The following is a 19,359-nucleotide window of genomic DNA, read 5'->3' on the forward strand; positions in this document are numbered from 1 at the left end:
CTACTGTGTGGCAAGCGGTACCAGAGCGCCAAGTCTAGGACCAAAAGGCTCCTTAACAGCGTCTACCCCCAAGATATAAGACTGATGAACAATTAATAAAATGGCCACCTGGACTATTTACATTGACCGACCGACCCCCCCCCTATTTGTTTTGTACACTGCTGCTACTCGCTGTTAATTATCTATGCATAGTCACTTCACCCCTACCTACATGTAGTAATTACCTCGACTAACCTGTACCCCCACACACTGACTCGGTACTGGTATATAGCCTCGTTATTGTGTTACTTTTAATTCTTTTTTACTTTAGTTTATTTAGTAAATATCGTCTTAACTCTTCTTGAACTGCATTGTTGGTTAAGGGCTTGTAAGTAAAGGTCTACACTTGTTGTATTTGGCGCATGTGACAAATAACGTTTGAAACGAGATTAGGAAGGGAACAAGTCGGCCTGTCAGCTCTCTCCACATGACAAAAGAGGGTTTTCCCCTCTCTGCATTTCTCTACTGCTACACCTTCATCTCTCCCTCATTTGGTCTCAGTCTCAGAGGTGTTTTCTCTCTGCTGCTGCCCTGCTCTCCTAATCTCATTAAAGAAGCCCTTTCCTGTGACACTGACCTCATCAGAGCGAGACCAAAGCGGAGCAGAAAGCCGCCCTGCACGCCTGTTAACCTGTCAGTATACCTGTCTGTCACGGCCACAAGAGAAGCAGCTCCCCTGTCCTCATTCATGACACAGCATCTGTCCAGTTCCCTCTCTATGGCAGAGAGCCAGAGTAACAGCAGCACAATCTGCTATCCCACAAACACTATTAAGAATCGGTCCTTGAGTGACACAAGGAGCTACATTATCACTTTACTCAGGTCTGTACCACAATGGTCAACAAATATTTTACCAATTAGTGTTGGAATGAAATACACTGCGGTGTGAGAGGATTACAGGACAACGCTGCAGTGTATAGCCGCCATTTAACGATGACAGGATGGCGCTGCAGTAGATAGCCGCCATTTAACGATTACAGGATGTCTCTGCAGTGGATAGCTGCCATTTAACGATTACAGGATGACGCTGCAGTGTATAGCCGCCATTTAACGATTACAGGATGGCGCTGCAGTAGATAGCCGCCATTTAACGATTACAGGATGGCGCTGCAGTAGATAGCCGCCATTTAACGATTACAGGATGGCGCTGCAGTAGATAGCCGCTTTACGATTAAGGATGGTTGCAGTAGATAGCCGCCATTTAACCGATTACAGGAATGGTCTCTGCGTAGATAGCTGCCTATTTAACGATTACAGGATGGCGCTGCAGTGGTATACCGCCATTTAAACGATTACAGGATGTTCGTGCGTAAGATAGCGCCCATTTTAACGATTACTGGTGGCGCTGCAGTGTATAGCGCCATTTATCGATTACAGGGCACTGTTAGCCGCTTACGTAGAGGCGCTGCAGGTGGAATAGCCGCCATTGAACGATTTACAGGATGGCGCTGGCAGTAGATAGCCGCATTTTAACGATTACAGGATGTCTCGGCAGTAGATAGCTGCCATTTAAACGATTACAGGATAGTCTCTGGCAGTGGATAGCTGCCATTTTAACGATTAAGGATGGCGTGCAGTAGAGTAGCACGCCATTTAACGATTACGGATGGCGCTGCAGTAGATAGCCGCCATTTAACACGATTAACAGAATAGGGCTGCAGTAGATAGCCGCCATTTTAACGATTACAGGATGGCGTTGCAGTAGATAGCGCATTTTAACGATTAACGATGGAGCTCGCAGTAGATAAGCCTCATTTAACCGATTACAGATGGCGATGCAGTAGATAGTGCCATTTAACGATTACAGGATGGGCGCTGCAGTAGATACGCCATTTAACGATTACAGGATGTCTGCGTAGTAGCCGCCATTTACCGATTACAGGATGGCGCTGCAGTGTTAGCCGCCATTTACTTACGGAACAGCGCTGCAGGTATAGCCGCCATTTAACGATTAAGGATGGCGTGGCATGTGATGCCTATTTAACGATTACGGATGGCGCTGCAGTAGATAGCCGCATTTTAACGATTACAGGATGTCTTGCAGTAGATAGCGCATTTAGCGATTAACAGGATGTTCTGGTGGATAGCTGCATTTTACGCATTACAAGATGTGCTGCAGTGGATAGCTGGATTTTACGATTAACGGATGTCTGCAGTAGATAGCTGCCATTGATTACAGGATGACGCTGAGTAGATAGTCGATTTAACGATTACAGGATGACGCTGCAGTGGATAGCTGCCATTTTACGATTACAGGATGACGCTGCAGTGGATAGCCGCCATTTAACGATTACAGGATGACGCTGCAGTGGATAGCCGCCATTTAACGATTACAGGATGTCTCTGCAGTGGATAGCCGCCATTTTACGATTACAGGATGTCTCTGCAGTGGATAGCCACCATTTTACGATTACAGGATGGCGCTGCAGTTATTAACTTTTTCTGCCATAGTTTCCTTTTTTGTGACCAACTTTTTATTTAGTTTGGTCTTTTTTCTTCAAGGGGGGGTTACCACTACAAAAACAATCAAATAAATGCATACAAAGTTAAACCCACCGACAGTGAACGATTAAGATTTGGTGCAAATTCCATCGTAAAACGTTTCCTTGTTATTAAATACAGTCCTTTGACCAAAAAACAGCTTCTGGGACATAAGAACAGTGATCACTGACCTCGACTTGGATGAAGATTTCTACTTCAACGAGTGGGAAGCTGAGGATGTACCGCTCATTCCAGACCAGTCCTCTGGACTGGAAAGAGGAAGAGACAGCGCAAGAGAGGCAAACCAGCGGGCTCCCTGACAAGACTAGTCGGCGACTAAATAAACTGCCTCTACCCTCCCTTCTTTTGGCAAACGTACAATCACTGGAGAACAAACCGGAAGAGGTCCGTACGAGACTATCCTACCAACGAGACCTGAACAACTGTAATATCCTATGTATCTCGGAGTTGAACAATGACATGGATACTATACATCTAAGCGTGTTTTTCTATGCATCGTCAAGACCGAACGGCAGCTTTGGGTATTGAGGGGGAGGTGTGTCTCTTAACAGCTGGTGCGCCATCTCAAATGTTAAGGAAGTCTCGAGGTTTTGCTCGAGTTAGAATTCCTCATTAAAGATGCAGACCATACTATTTACGGAGAGTTATCATCTATATTTTTCGTGGCTGTCTATTTACCAACTAAACCAGTGTTGACACTAAGACCACACGCAAAAGAGCTGTATAGGTCCATAAGCAAAGAAGGAAAAACACACCCAGAGGCGGTGGTTCTCGTGGCCAGTGATTTTTATTCAGGAAAACTGAAATCAGTCTTAACGCATTTTTATCAGCATGTCACCTGTGCAACCAGAGGCCAAAAACAACTCTAGACCACCTTTACTCCACACTCAGAGACACATAAAAAGCTCTCCCTTACTCTCCATTTGGCAAATCTGACCATAACTCTATCTTCCTGATTCCTGCTTACAAGCAAAACAGGAAGTACCAGTGACGTGCTCAATATGGAAGTGGTCAGATGAAGCGGATGTTAAGTTACAGGTCTGTTTCACCAGCACAGACTGGAACAAGTTCCGGGATTCACCCCGTAACATTACGGAGTTTACCACATCAGTCACTGGGCTTCATTATTAAGTCGTCCCCACAGTGACCGAACATATCCCATGGATTACCAGCTGGTAAGCATCTTCACTGACATTTTCAACCTCTCCCTGACCCAGTCTGTAATAACAACATGTTTCAAGCAGACCACCATAGTCCCTGTGCCTAAGAACGCCAAGGTAACCTGTCTAAATGACTACAGACCCGTGAAGTGCTTTGAAAGGCTGGTCATGGCTCACATCAACACCATCATCCCACACACCGTAGACCCACTCCAATTTGCATACCGCCACAACATTTCCACAGATGACGCAATCTCTATTACACTCCACACTGCCCTCTCCCACCGGGACAAGAGGAACACCTACGTGAGAATGCTGTTCATCACTAAGCTCAGGACCCTGGGACTAAACAGCTCCCTCTGCAACTGGATCCTGGACTCCCTGTTCACCCACGACTGGATGGCCACAACTCCAACACCTTCATTAAGTTAGCTGATGACGACAACGGTGCTTGGCCTGATCTACGATGACGATGAGACCGCCTATAGGGATGTCAGTGACCTGGCATTGTGGTGCCAGGACAACAACCTCTCCCTCAACATCAGCGAGACAAAGGAGCTGATCGTGGACTACAGCAAACAGAGGACTGAACATGCCCCAATCCACATCGACGGGGCTGAGGTGCAGTGGGTCGAGAGCTTGCAAGTCCCTCGGTGTCCACACACACACTAACTTTTTCAAAATCCCCAATGGCCTCATGGTAACATCCCTGAACAGTTTCCTTCCTGTCCTGCAACTCAGTTCAGAAGGACATCTATCGTTGATATGTCTGGGTGGTTTAATACATCATCTACAGTCTAATTATTAACTTGACCATGCTTAAAGAGATATTCAATGTGTGATTGGTTATTGTTACCCATCTACCAATCACTGCCCTTCTTTATGAGGCTTTCCAAAAGCTCCCTGGTCTTTGCAGTTGAATCTGTGCTTGAAATTCAATGTATTTATTTTCTTATTTCACTGGGAAGGTTTAATTTAATAACAAATTCTTATTTACAATGACGGCCTACCAAAAGACCTCCTGCGGGGATGGGTGCTGGGATTAAAAATAAATTAAATAAAAATATAGGACAAAAACACACAACACTACATAAAGAGAGACCTAAGACAACATAGCAAGGCAGCAACACATGACAACACAGCATGGTGACAACATAGCAAGGCAGCAACACATGACAACACAGCATGGTAGCAACACAACATGGTAGCGGCACAAAACATGGTACAGACATTATTAGGCAAAGACAACAGCACAAAGGGCAAGAAGGTAGAGACAACAATACATCACGCAAAGCAGCCACAACTGTCAGTAAGAGTGTCCTTGATTGAGTCTTTGAATGAAGAGATTGAGATAAAACTGTCCAGTTTGAGTGTTTGTTGCAGCTCGTTCCAGTCGCTAGCTGCAGCGAACTGAAAGGACGAGCGACCCAAGGATGTGTGTGCTTTCAGGACCTTTAACAGAATGTGACTGGCAGAACGGATGTTGTTTGTAAAGGATGAGGGCTGCAGTAGATATCTCAGATAGGGGGGAGTGAGGCCTAAGAGGGTTTTATAAATAAGCATCAACCAGTGGGTCTTGCGACGGGTATACAGAGATGACCAGCTTACAGAGGAGTATAGAGTGCAGTGATGTGTCTTATAAGGAGCATTGGTGGCAAATCTGATGGCCGAATCGTAAAGAACATCTAGCCGCTCGAGAGCACCCTTCTCTGCCGATCTATAAATTGTCTCCGTGATCTAGCATGGATAGGATGGTCATCTGAATCAGGGTTAGTTTGGCAGCTGGGGTGAAAGAGGAGCGATTACGATAGAGGAAGCTGGGGTGAAAGAGGAGCGATTACGATAGAGGAAACCAAGTCTAGATTTAACTTTAGCCTGCAGCTTTGATATGTGCTGAGAGAAGGACAGTGCACCGTCTAGCCATAATCCCAAGTACTTGTATGAGGTGACTACCTCAACCTCTAAACCCTCAGAGGTAGTAATCACACCTGTGGGGGGAGGGGCATTCTTCTTACCAAACCACATGACCTTTGTTTTGAAGGTGTTCCAAACAAGGGTAAGAGAAAGCTTGTTGGACAATAAGAAAGCTTTGTTGTAGAGCGTTGAACACAACATCCGGGGAGGGACCTTACAGATGTGGTATGTATGGGGGACAGAGGAAGGGTTAGTCATTGAAAAATCATGTCAACCCCTATTATTTCCACACAGAGTCCATGTAACTTAAGTGTTCTTTCTAAGACAAATTTGACTCCTGAACTAATTTAGGTCTAAAAAAAGGGGATGAAAACCAACGACTATATTTTAGTTTGAATAAAATCTTCCACTGAGTATTTTGAGTAAATTGTTTACAAAATGACAATTAAATCAATTGTAACAAACAAATCCAAGGGACATGAATACTTTTGCAAGGCACCGTAACAACCACCAAAATAAAAGCTAGACAGTCAGGGAGAATTCAACATTTCCAAAATGATGCATTCAGGAGTATTTTGATCATGGCATGGGGGCCCCCCATTGATTTTAGCATAAACCATGGCAACATGTGTAGAATTGCAGGAAATCAGCTTTAAAACAGCGAAACGTTGTCACTGCGGCCAACCGGAGGGACTCAAAATGAAAATAACCGCACCATTGGTCACACACGCACGAACAACAACAACAACACAACAGGTCCACAATCGGTTCACACACACACACACAACACACACACACACACCACACACCACACACACCAACACACACACAACACACACACACACACACACACAACACACACACACAACCTAAGCCTAATTTTGATTCATAGAAAAACCTTGTAGATCTACTCCTGTTTGTCTTCACTTGTTAGGTGGATGGTGATATCACCTGCTTGTGGTTTGACTGAAAGGGCTCAGGCAGAGATGCTAGCCGAGTGCTAGCCGAGTGCTAGCCGAGTGCTAGCCGAGTGCTAGCCGAGTGCTAGCCGAGTGCTGACCGAGTGCTAGCCGAGTGCTAGCCGAGTGCCTTGAAGCTATTTTGAGACAATTGTTGTCTTCGCTCTGCTGTGGTTGACAATGATTATGCCGTTACGGGGGCGATCATTGTCAACACAATCCTGCAACATTGAATAATAGAAGCCGGTAGATAAAATACTGAATAAAGAGTTCTTTTCTCCAGCCTTGACCTGACTTAACATCACAAGTCCTGTTTAGACAACACTACGTGTGTGGCTTGAAGATAGAGGAGAAGGGGGACAGGCCTTTTGATTCATACCAGGTTACACAAATGGTTCCCTCAGAGACATGTCAAATCAACTTGTATTTGTCATATGTGCCGTATACAACAGGTATTTCACCTTACAGTGAATGCTGAATACAACAGGTATTTCACCTTACAGTGAAATGCTGAATACAACAGGTATTTCACCTTACAGTTAAATGCTGAATACAACAGGTGTAGCAGACCTTTTCAGTGAAATGCTGAATACAACAGGTATTTCACCTACAAGTGAAATGCTGAATACAACAGGTATTTCACCTTACAGTTAAATGCTGAATACAACAGGTATTTCACTTACAGTTAAATGCTGAATACAACGGGTGTAGCAGACCTTTCAGTGAAATGCTGAATACAACAGGTGTAGTAGACCTTTTCAGTGAAATGCTTACTTTACAAGCCCCTAACCAAAAATGCTATAAGAAGTTAATCATTTTTTAAAAAGTGTTAAGTAAAAAAATTGAAAATAAAAGTAACAAATAATTAACAGCTGCAGTAAATACAATAGCGAGACAATATACAGGGGGTACGGAACAGAGTCAATGTGGAGGCTATATACAGGGGGTACCGGTACAGAGTCAATGTGGAGGCTATATAGGGGGTACGCGGTACAGAGTCAATGTGGAGGCTATATACAGGGGGTACGTACAGAGTCAATGTGGAGGCTATATACAGGGGGTACCGGTACAGAGTCAATGTGGAGGCTATATCAGGGGGTACCGGAACAGAGTCAATGTGGAGGCTATATACAGGGGGTACCGGTACAGAGTCAATGTGGAGGCTATATACAGGGGGTACCGGTACAGAGTCAGTGTGGAGCTATATACAGGGGGGTACGGAACAGAGTCAATGTGGAGGCTATATACAGGGAGTACGGTAACAGTCAATGTGAGGCTATATACAGGGGGTACCGGTAAGAGTCAATGTGGAGGCTATATACAGGGGTGTTCGGTACAGAGTCATGTGGAGGCTATATACAGGGGGTACGGAACAGAGTCAATGTGGAGGCTATATACAGGGGTACCGTAACGAGTCAATGTGGAGGCTATATACAGGGGGTACCGGTACAAGATCAATGTGGAGGCTATATACAGGGGGTACGGTAAGAGTCAATGTGGAGGTATATACAGGGTGTACGGTACAGAGTCAATGTGGAGGCTATATACAGGGGGTACTGGACAGAGTCAATGGGAGGCTATATACAGGGGGTACCGGATCAGAGTCAATGTGGAGGCTATATCAGGGGGTACCGGTACAGAGTCAATGTGGAGGCTATATACAGGGGGTACCGGTACAGATCAATGTGGAGGCTATATACAGGGGGTACCGGTACAGAGTCAATGTGGAGGCTATATACAGGGGGTACCGGTACAGAGTCAATGGGGAGGCTATATACAGGGGGTACCGGTACAGAGTCAATGTGGAGGCTATATACAGGGGTTACCGTACAGAGTCAATGTGGAGGCTATATACAGGGGGTACCGTACAGAGCAATGTGGAGGCTATATACAGGGGGTACCGGTAAGAGTCAATGTGGAGGCTATATACAGGGGTACGGTACAGAGTCAATGTGGGGGGCTATATACAGGGGGTACCGGTACAGAGTCAATGTGGAGGCTATATACAGGGGGTACCGGTACAGAGTCAATGTGGAGGCTATATACAGGGGTACCGGTACACAGTCAATGTGCGGGGGCACCGGTTAGTCGAGGTAATTGAGGTAATATGTACATGTAGGTAGAGTTAAAGTGACTATGCATAGATAATAAACAGAGTAGCAGGAGCATAAAAAATGGGTCTGGGTAGCCATTTGACTAGATGTTCAGGAGTCTTATGGCTTGGTGGTAGAAGCTGTTAAGAAGTCTTTTGGACCTAGACCTGGTGCTCCGGTACTGCTTGCCGTGTGGTAGCAGAGAGAACAGAGAAAACACCAGGGTGGCTGGAGTTGACACCGACTGGTATAGAGGTCCTGGATGGCAGGAAGCTTGGCCCCAGTGATGTACTGGGCCGTACGCACTACCCTCTGTAGTGCCTTGCAGTCGGAGGCCGAGCAGTTTCATACCAGGCGGTGATGCCACCAGTCAGGATGCTCTCGATGGTGCAGCTGTAGAACCCTTTGAGGATCTAAGGACCCATGCCAAATCTTTTCAGTCTCCTGAGGGGGAATAGGCTTTGTCGTGCCCTCTTCACGACTGTCGTAGTGTGTTTGGACCATGTTCGTTTTTTGGTGATGTGGACACCAAGGAACTTGAAGTTCTCAACCTGCTCTACTACAGCCCCGTCGATGAGAATGGGGGCGTGCTCGGTCCTCCAGCTCACAGAACGCTGTGACAAACTTGCACAGAATTTGTCTCGTCTTTAAAAAACAAAATTCAGGGACAATGAACAGGTTTTTAAGACTTTAGGTCGACAGGGTCAGGCTAACCATTAAGTGAATAATAGCTGGAGTGAACTATTTGCTCCATTGTTGTTGTAGCTAAATGCAGACGCAGGTCCTGAAAACTTAACCAGCAGGTAAACCACCGATTTGATGTCACTTCCTTGACCCCTGTTATACCCGCTATTTCTGTAGACGGTAAACGTCGATAAAGCACAGGAGAGGGCCATGACATTGTATATACAGCACACAGCTGTTCGATGTGGGACTCCTTTATAAGTAGTCTGCCAAACAGTCGTCCAAGGCAGTGAATAACGGAGTGTTTCTCTTCACCTCCTGTCTTTTCACTCGCAGTTCATAAAACAAGAGAGAGTGAAAAACATGGATTGTTTAATGGCTAACGGCTGCTCTTGGGTCAGAGGTCCTTTCTAGCTCGGCCCAGGTCATCTCGAGCACCCCATGTCTACGGTCTGATCCCAGTTCAGTTCACGTTAAAAATCGGCCAAAAATAGTGAGAGGTCAGAGAGCAGTGTGAGACTGAATGGGACAACTTTCCTAAAACCGCCACTGACGTTCGAGGCGGTCTCCCTACGCAAACACCCTTTGCAGACTGCACTTCCACAGCAGACTTAACACGGCGGCCGTTCCCCGGCCCAGGGAGTAGAGAGATTGAGACTGATTCAAATACCCACAGGTTCACACAAACAAGTTTAAACTGCCTGACATTTCCAGGGCTCAAAACGTTAGGGGCCGGCCAAGATTAGTCTACAACCAGGACCTTAAGGGCAGAGAGGAGGCTGCCCACAAATCACTGGCTCAGCCCTTGTGTAAACATGAGAGAAAACGATCCACACAACCTGGAACCTCTCCTTCCTGTGTCAGAGCAACAGTGGGGAGGAAACATTTGGACTGTCCCAAACAGAGAGCTGATCAAGGGGACAAATGTTCCTCCATGAGACTCCTTCCTCCGGTTCACCCAGCCAGCTTCCAGGAAAAGGGGGGACTCGACCCCTCCCTCTTCTCACTGTGACAGATTTGTTCTGACAGAGCACATGCTCGGGGGGTTCACAGCCAGCATCGACACTGCCTCACTTCCCTGGGGCTGGAGTGGACTGGCTTCGTTGTGTTAGAAGCGCCAGTTTTTCCATCCGTGTCGGTCTGGGTCTCTAGCACTGTCAATGCTATTTGCCTGTTCCAACATCAAATCACTCCCTCTTTCTGTAAACCAGTGATTATGTTTTAGAGGCAGAAAGTAGAGGTGAAGAAATAAACAGAGGACTCTTTCTCTCTCCTCCCCCTTTCCATCGACACCTCTACTTTAAAAGCCGCTCGTTCCATACAGCGGAGAAAAGCTGTGAGAACCATTCATACCACAGAACTCTGGCCTCCTTCTTTCCTCCCCCTCTCCTCCCCCTTTCCAACAGCTACCTGCCCCCCCTCTCAAATTCCCTCTCCTTCAAGCAGCGGTTGCAACAGCATGGCTGCCTCGCTCACAGACAGGCAATCAGACACACACACACGTTAGATACTGACCCCCTCTGCCCATTGCAGGCCTAGCGAAGTAGCCTGAGCGCTGACTGGTAGGCAGCAGTCAGTCCCAGTCCTTCCTCTCCTACCTCGGATTCTGCAGTCTTTTTCTACTCCTCCCCCCACCTCAACCACTTTCTTGCTACTCACGCATCGAGAGGCCAAATGAGGCTGACAATGGAAGACAGCTGCTCTGACTGCACAGGGTTTCATGGGCTGAATTAGCAGTGCGGGCGAGTCTTTCGCTCACACACACTTTCCTTCCCTCTCTCTCCCTAGCTCGGTCATCCCCTCCCCCACCACTTGCTGCATAGCTATTCCAGACACACAGAGCTGAGAGACAGAGAGGGAAGGGCCAGCGGGCCATGAAAGGGCTTTGTTTCTCCCAGCTCTGGGATTGTTTCCACAGGCTCGCTGTGCTCAGCTCCCACATAATTCCTTCCCTTTACACCCTCACAGGCTTTCCACGGGGCTTTAGGGAAAGTGTGTGTGTGTACACTAAAACATCCCAAACGCTTCGATTACACATTATTTACGAGAGCTACTTATTTCAGAGTGAAAGCTCTTGAACACAGATTTCACATTTTTCAGACGTAAAAGAAATGCCTGATAAATTATGGGCATAGTAAAACAAGCAATTCATTCCCCATGCTGTGTGAACAGACCAAAGTAGATACATGAAAAACAACAGGATTTAACTGAACCGGCTTTGAGTGAATAGCCTACAATATGGAGGATAGTGAAATTAGCCCTATGAGAAAGGAACATCGTCCATACCAAACACAAAGAATGTCTTCAGAGGCACGCCTCAAGTGCCTGTGACTGCCTGGTCTTCTCCGAACCCAATCCCACACAGTGCTAAACAGAGACTCTGAGAGCTAATCCTGTTTCAGCATGGCAGGGCGGGATTATACAGCCCCGGCGACGGCTCTGTGCAATAGGGAAAGAGATTACCTCTGGGTAGAATGTGTTCCTTCAAATAATAAAGTGTTACGAGAGAAATAACAGCTTACGGCTCAGCTGTTAAACAGACATCGACCCCCAGGAGAAACAGCTGAAATAAGGACACGGTGTTATTCTGCAATCATCTCGGCTAGCGTCCTGCCTATTGCTTCTCTGTCTCAGTGTTGTGACACGCTGCAGGTGTCCCTGGAAGGCGGGCGGCCTAATCTGAATGAAAGAAACACACTTGTGTGATTACTTTTTAATTTAAATGTTTAAAAAATATATATATATATGTCAAACATGAACACCTAAGACTGGGCCATTTGTTATTGTGCATTTATCTCTGTAGTAATACTGATGTGTGCAATATCCATATCATTCCATACAGGCCTATCCTATTTGTCCACATGGTACAGCCCTGGCAGTACCTCACATTGGTCAGGTGGGATTCCAGACATTTTTTTGCCAAAAAAACACACTTAGACTAGCTAGGCCTTAGGGGACAAACTAAATGATTATAAAAACCAAAGAGACAGGAGGACACATGGATTTATTACGGTCTTTTACAAGGCTTTAATCATATAAATAGGCATAACTTATCTTCCTGTCAAAAAGAAAGTACTCCGAAGGTAGAGACAGAACCCTTAGAAAATCTCCATCTAAAGGCCACAACAGTGAACACAAGCGTTATGTCTGTGTTACCTCGTGTAAGAGCAGCGCTGGACGTAAATCCACCGGGGTCACGCAACACAACAGCTCCTTTGATGCTTAAATGCGGCCAATCAGAGACGGCAGCACACCGAAGGTCAAAGAGACGACCAGATGTTGGAAAGGAGTGTTCATGTGGCAGGCATGGATCCTGATATGAAAATAATATCCACCAGGCACACCCACCGCTCTCCACAGCGTTGTCCTGTATCGCAGTCCAACAGGACTATGAACCTAGCAGCTCTCGCCACTGTGACCCATAACCCAGCACACTACGCTGCGCCCCAGACAACATACTCTCGTGTCTATAATGTGGGAGTGTATCGGCCTACATAGGATATATGTAATTATAAAACTGGGTGGTTCGAGTCCTAGATGCTGATTGGCTGACAGCCGTGGTATATCAGACCGTATACCACGGGTAGGACAAAACATGTATTTTTACTGCTCGAATTACATTGGTAACCAGTTTATAATAGCAATAAGCCACCTCGGGGGTTTGTGATATATGGCCAATATACCACGGATGTTCTTAAGCACAACACAACGCTGAGTGCCTGGACACAGCCCTTAGCCTCGTGCCTTATTGCTTAAACATAAAATGTGAGTCTGAATTTAGGAACCAGTGTGCCTCCTCTCTAGGGCTGGGAATGACCAGGGACCTCACATCACCACACTTAGGTGCCGATACCATATGTTTTGCGATTCGATACTGTGATTTTATTGGGATTCGATGTTCCAAACATATTGCTCACTATATGTCTGCTGCAGAGAGACAGGAGAGAGACGTGAGAAAACAAATTTTGATCAGTCAGGGAAATAAAAGTGCTGAAAACTAATTGGCTTCGTATTTAAAAAGAAGATGGAGAACAAGCTATGAAGGAAAAATACAGGAGTTTTGGTGCAGGGACAGACAACTAGCGCAACAATAATATAGAGATATTGTGAAAACGATACTATGATGAAACAGTGGATTGCGTAGTCAGATGGAGGAAAGTAAATAGGCATGTCAGCGTCAGATTTAGCCGGTGGTAACTTGTGGAATAGATACCGGCTGTCTAGCCGGTGGTAACTTGTGGAATAGATACCGGCTGTCTAGCCGGTGGTAACTTGTGGAATAGATACCGGCTGTCTAGCCGGTGGTAACTTGTGGAATAGATACCGGCTGTCTAGCCGGTGGTAACTTGTGGAATAGATACCGGCTGGAATGCGGTTTAAACCAATCAGCATCCAGGAATAGACTCCCCTACACACTCCTCTCCATACTCTGCATAGTACCAATAGATATGCCATTTACTACCTTCAGCACAGTATCAACACCTAAACCTGGAAACATCTGAATTTGTGGAAACAACTCAACTCAACACTGTTCCAAGGTTGAGGGGAAAGAAAGACAACGGTGACGTCTTTCTACTGTTGACACGACCAGTTAATAGCAGAGTCAAGGCTACCTTGTTTTACACAACATATATAGCTAAGCATTGTCCATGCTTTCTTCCCTTCATCCGTGTGCTGTGAAGCCTCAGACATTGTGCTGTACTGTCGAGTGGAGACAGAGGAGCAGACGTGTGTGGAGTGTTTTTACTGGAGCCCCGCGGGGCAGGGGTGCTTCAAACGTCCCAGCGGCAGGAACAACACTGCAGAAGCTGGGGGCCGGGCCAAAAACACAGCCCCAGCGACGGCCGACTGACCCTTCACGAGTTAACACTCCACCTAACAAAACTCACCTCTTGCTCAGACAGTTCAAATAGCTGAACATCTACCAGAGTAAACTCTGGGCCGGGAAATTCCACTCTGACCAAAGCAGCGGACAGACATAATGCAGCAAAATGACTAGATAATACACACTGCACTCATGGCTGCTTACCCTCGGTACACTCCTCTTGACCTTTTCCCCCAAGATGGCTTCCAAAGGGTTTTATGTGGACATTTTGTGTTGCTATGTGGTGTGTATTCACATTTTGACCTGGTCTAAAAAATAAAAAAAGAGAGAGAGACTAAGATATCTTATAAAACGCTCCAGCAAGATCAATATAAGTAGTGAGACGATTAAATCAGAAGACCTTATTTCTCATAGTTAAAACACCTACAGCGGTGGTGAGTCTTAAAAGATGAGACTTTAGGGGCTAGGCATAAAGATTATAATGAAAAGTGAGACTTGAAGAGTGATCACAGAGCAGAGCAGACATCACAACTTCCCTGCAGCTCAGTCAGCTGGATGAGGGAAGAATTTAAATCGTTTTTCTTGGCAGGATCTGTAGGTGCTGCACGGCCAAACTCATTTTCAAACAGACAAAAAAAAAGAAGAAACTGGTCTAAACCAAGCAAAGACCTCCTTGGGGCAGAGAGCTAGTCTCTGCCGTTTCTCCCTTTCTTCCTTCAAAGATAGAGGTCTTGGCATCGGTTTGATTTCATCAGCCAATAAACAACTTTAAGCTACAAGAGCAGACTGAGGCTAGCAATTGTTTTTATCTGGTAAACTTAAAAACGCAAACCTAACTTTGACCGAAATGGGCTGACGTATAAAGAGAAGACGAAATGCTGAAAGAATCACAGCTATGGACGTGATCCATGTGTCATGCAGAGCATCTGGCTGACTGTGTTGGTTCGCTCCTGATTGGACTACGGCTCCGTTGACAAGAGCAGCTCACCAGAAGAAGAAAAAAACTTGGCACAGGCCCTGCACTTTCCGCCTGTGTTTTCAATTATCCGCCACCCCATTTCAAAGGGAAGTCACAAACACTCAACTTCAAGACTGGCATCCACTTCAACGAATCCCATTTAGGACAGAACTGTGTTGCACAACAAAGAAAAGGTAGAGAACCTGCCCCCACCACAATAAGGCGGTTGTAGATTCCTTGTTTGCTTGTTTTCCGTGGCCTAGGAAAGGCTACTTTCCATCTTAAAACGACACTGAACATGACAAATGAAGGTGTCTCACGTGGGAGTCTGAAGAGAGGAATTCAAGATTTTTCATCTCGCCTACTCCAGGGCCCAATAAAATGCTTTAGATTTATTTGTTGTTGCCTGAATGGGTGTAGTTATACCCTTTAACTGAAATGCATACCTAGGAAGAGGCTGTTTAGCTGTGTTTCTGTAGGTCAGATGTGATGGTAAAGTTAACTCATAAACCCAATGGACCGCTGAAAATAATCAGAATACAATTCTGCCAGGTAAGCATAGAGAGCATCTGGAAAGTCTGCAATTATATCCTAAAGTTTGGAGGTAACGTTTGGTAAAACCTTTTACATTTACCAGAGGCTGTTTTCATTAGCTAGCATCATCGCTAACGGCTACACAAAATGGTAGACACGTTCACCACACACACACAGGCATTTGCCTCTTCAGAAAGACGCATGAAATACGAATCACTGATGCATTCTGTTCATGTGAAAATATGTCGTTCTGCCCCTGAACAAGGCAGTTATCCCACTGTTCCTAGGCTGTCATTGAAAATAAGAATTTGTTCTTAATAACTGACTTGCCTAGTTAAATAAAAGTTCAAGTTCATGTCTTACTATGAACTTGTATTGATAATGTAAACATTTTCCCATTTAGTTGATTCCCTGATACGTTTAATAGATTTTGGAATATTGTTGAATTCCTATTTAGAATGTCTGGATTCCGTGATTACGCTCGCAATATCCGCATCGCAGATGTTCTAGGGCTTTCTACTCCATGTCCAGGGCTGTACATTCTATGAATACAAGGCTGTATAAAAGCCTGTGTGAGAGCCGGAGACTGTTTTTTTTTTGCTGATGAGGAGGAAATCGCTGTTCCACTGCAGCCAGGCAGGGGGGGGAAGCACTACCCTTCCATTAGACGCATGAGGCAGCCATTTAAGAGCTCAACGGGATTGGAACTTAAGAAGCGAACGTTGTCTGACCTTTGCTGCAATAATCAGAATGGGACTCAGGCATCTCGGGAACGGATGGCTGGAAAACAAAATGGTGGGGCTGACCTCTAAACCAGGGTGTGTAAGTTTAAACGACATTGGGATTGTTAACGTTTAAATGCACCGTATTGCTGGAACAAAATTCTATATACAATGAATCTTGATGTTCTGGTGCCGGTCGGGCAGTGTAGAGTATTGATTAGGGATTTATTTGTGGATGACTGTTTTTCTGGGTGATTTGTGATGTTTTAATTGTGCTTACCAAGGTTGTGTTTTATGTGTATTGTACAGTGTATTATACAGGGTGCATTTGGAAAAGTGTCCTAGGTCTCAATATGTCTTCCCTGTCAAAATAAAGGTTAAATAAAAAATAAATGTCATCACAAAACTACCACGTCCCAATCGTCATCATAAAGGGAAACATTTTAATTAAACAAATACCTAATGTGACAATGCTGTAACATTAGCAGGAGGAGATGCCTTAGCAGGAGGAGATGCCTTAGCAGGAGGATATGCCTTAGCAGGAGGAGATGCGTTAGCAGGAGGAGATGCGTTAGCAGGAGGAGATGCGTTAGCAGGAGGAGATGCGTTAGCAGGAGGAGACTTAGCAGGAGGAACACGTTAGCAGGAGGAGATACGTTAGCAGAGAGATGCGTTAGCAGGAGGAGATACGTTAGCAGGAGAGATACGTTAGCAGGAGGAGACGTTAGCAGGAGGAGAGTACGTTGGAGGAATACAGGAGGAGATACGTTAGAGCAGAGAGAAACGTTAGCAGGAGGAGACGTTAGCAGGAGAGAGACTTAGCAGAGGAGATACGTTAGCAGGAGGAATACTTAGCAGAGAGATACGTTAGCAGCGAGAGACGTTAGCAGGAAGAACGTTAGCAGAGGAGATACGTAGCAGAGGAAGACACGTAGCAGGAGGAGATACGTAGCAGAGAGACGTTCAGCAGACATACGTTACCAGGGAGACTTAGCAGGAGAGACGTTAGCAGGAGGAGACGTTAGCAGCAGAGACGTTAGCAGGAGAACTTAGCAGAGAGCGGATATAAAGCGCTCCGCACACTGTCGTAACAGCTGGAAACATGACAGAGTGAGACGGGGAATGCGATCACAGTAAACTCCTGTATGATAATACTTTGAGAAATACATGAGAAGCTGCTGAAATGTAAACTTTGTGAGGAGGAAGTGAGCTACAGTGGCAGTACAGGTGCAGTGCTGAAAGGGAGCCCAACCGTTCTGGCGCAGTGCGATAAGGGGACGGAGTGAGAAAAAATAACAGCGCTGACTATAGAAATGATGCCCAGTTGATATGCAGCCATTGTCAAATCTGTAGTGGATGTGGGCTTCAATACCCTAATGACATATCTAGACCAGACTACAAGATGCCATGTGGAAACACCATACGGTCCTGATGGAGAAATGTACACATGATTTTGTTGATTGGACGTCTATGAACACGCTGTCATACATCACTGCAACGAATCCATCATATGAGGAAAGTTGGGACATGAAGTACTTACCGGACAACATGGAGGAGAGACACACATCAGAGAACGTAAAAACTTCATAAAACACCATCGTTGCTGAGTGGGTGGGGATACCACTAGGGTTGGGCTGTATTCACTACATACCTTCATACCGTACTTTTGCCATCCAGGATTACACAGGTGTTAACATCTGAAAATCAGCACTTCCAGAATGCTAACAAGTACTAAGAATCTCATAGCAGACACTAAGCGCAGGAATCCTCATAGCAGACATCTAACGAGCGCAGGAATCCTATAGCAGACACTAACGAGCGCAGGAATCCTTCATAGCAGACCCACAACGGAGCGCAGAATCCTGCATAGAACACTAAAGGCGCAGAATTTCCAGTCATCGGATACAAAATGTACTACTAAAGACGGACAACCCAGCTGGTTATGCAAGTATCCAAAATGCAGTTCGCAAACGGCACAAAACAAATATTAACTCTAGAATCTTACTCCAGGAGGGCGTGTCTCTACGTGTTACCAAGAAATTATCTTGTAAATTTAGTAAAAACCCAGCTGAGAGAATAATTTAACTAATATATAAACAATAGCTATAAAAAAAATTGTAGTGAATATACATACGAGTGTAGCTTCACTCACCCCACGAAGTTCCCATTTTACTCGTTGTGCTTCTTTGTAAATAAAGACACCGTGACTGCTCAAAACCGCTGTTTCAGAAACTATACCGTTAATGATAATAATGAAAAATAATCTAACAGGTGAAATGATTCAGTCTTTATCTATTATCTAATGCATAAGTTAACTGCAGGTATTTTTCAAGTACTAATATTAAATGTTTTTTTTTAAGGATTATTTCCAGTATTGGAAAATCTTACTGATGGTATTCAAAATACCCCGGGATACGGAAAGGGGAGTCTCTCTGCGCCACCCCACAATCCCTCTGCACAGCTCTGACTAACCCTGAGCTGCCTGTTTAAGGAATGTGCTGTAATACAATGCACAGTCACCAGGCCACCATGGGCAGTGAGAGAGAGGGAGAGAGAGAAGGGCTGTGCTCCGGACCCTGTAGATCAGGGTGTCTAAACATACGGCCCGCGGCCGGAGACCGCCCCAAGGAGGTTCGATCAGGCCCGCAGTTAATTTAAAGTGGAAAAAATGCATAAAAGACATGGAATTAATATTTTTAATTCGCTGCAATTCATGGATTATCCGCTAAGGGCCACTCTTTCCATCAGAGTAAAGACAAGCTGCATCACTGAGACAGACTGAAAACACAGACGGTATCAATGCCCATCCCTGCTTGTTACGACGTGTTAATACCTTGGTCTCTACCTCTCCGCTACACCCTCATTAGCAAAATGTCGTTATCCAAACGGAGAAAAAGTAGATAAGGAGTGTAGAATTTTCAAAAAAAATGGACCACGTCCTATTATTTACAGAGTGCACGGAAAACCTT

At 45.4% G+C, this 19,359-nt stretch overlaps 1 protein-coding gene across 3 annotated transcripts in view; it reads right to left on the reverse strand.

Annotated features, from left to right (window-relative positions):
- Positions 1-19,359, reverse strand: part of LOC112070968 (zinc finger protein 609) — a 185,667-nt gene that overhangs the window by 105,729 nt on the left and 60,579 nt on the right. The window contains exon 1 of one of the 3 annotated variants that reach the window (XM_070439200.1): positions 12,508-12,698. The exons of the other annotated variants lie outside the window; for them this stretch is intronic. The gene's annotated coding sequence lies outside the window, so the exon portion shown is untranslated. Of the gene's footprint in view, positions 1-12,507; positions 12,699-19,359 lie in introns of those variants that run through there. 3 annotated transcript variants of the gene reach the window in all.

This window comes from Salvelinus sp. IW2-2015, unplaced genomic scaffold (assembly GCF_002910315.2).
Source record: "Salvelinus sp. IW2-2015 unplaced genomic scaffold, ASM291031v2 Un_scaffold1478, whole genome shotgun sequence".
NCBI lineage: Eukaryota > Metazoa > Chordata > Actinopteri > Salmoniformes > Salmonidae > Salvelinus > Salvelinus sp. IW2-2015.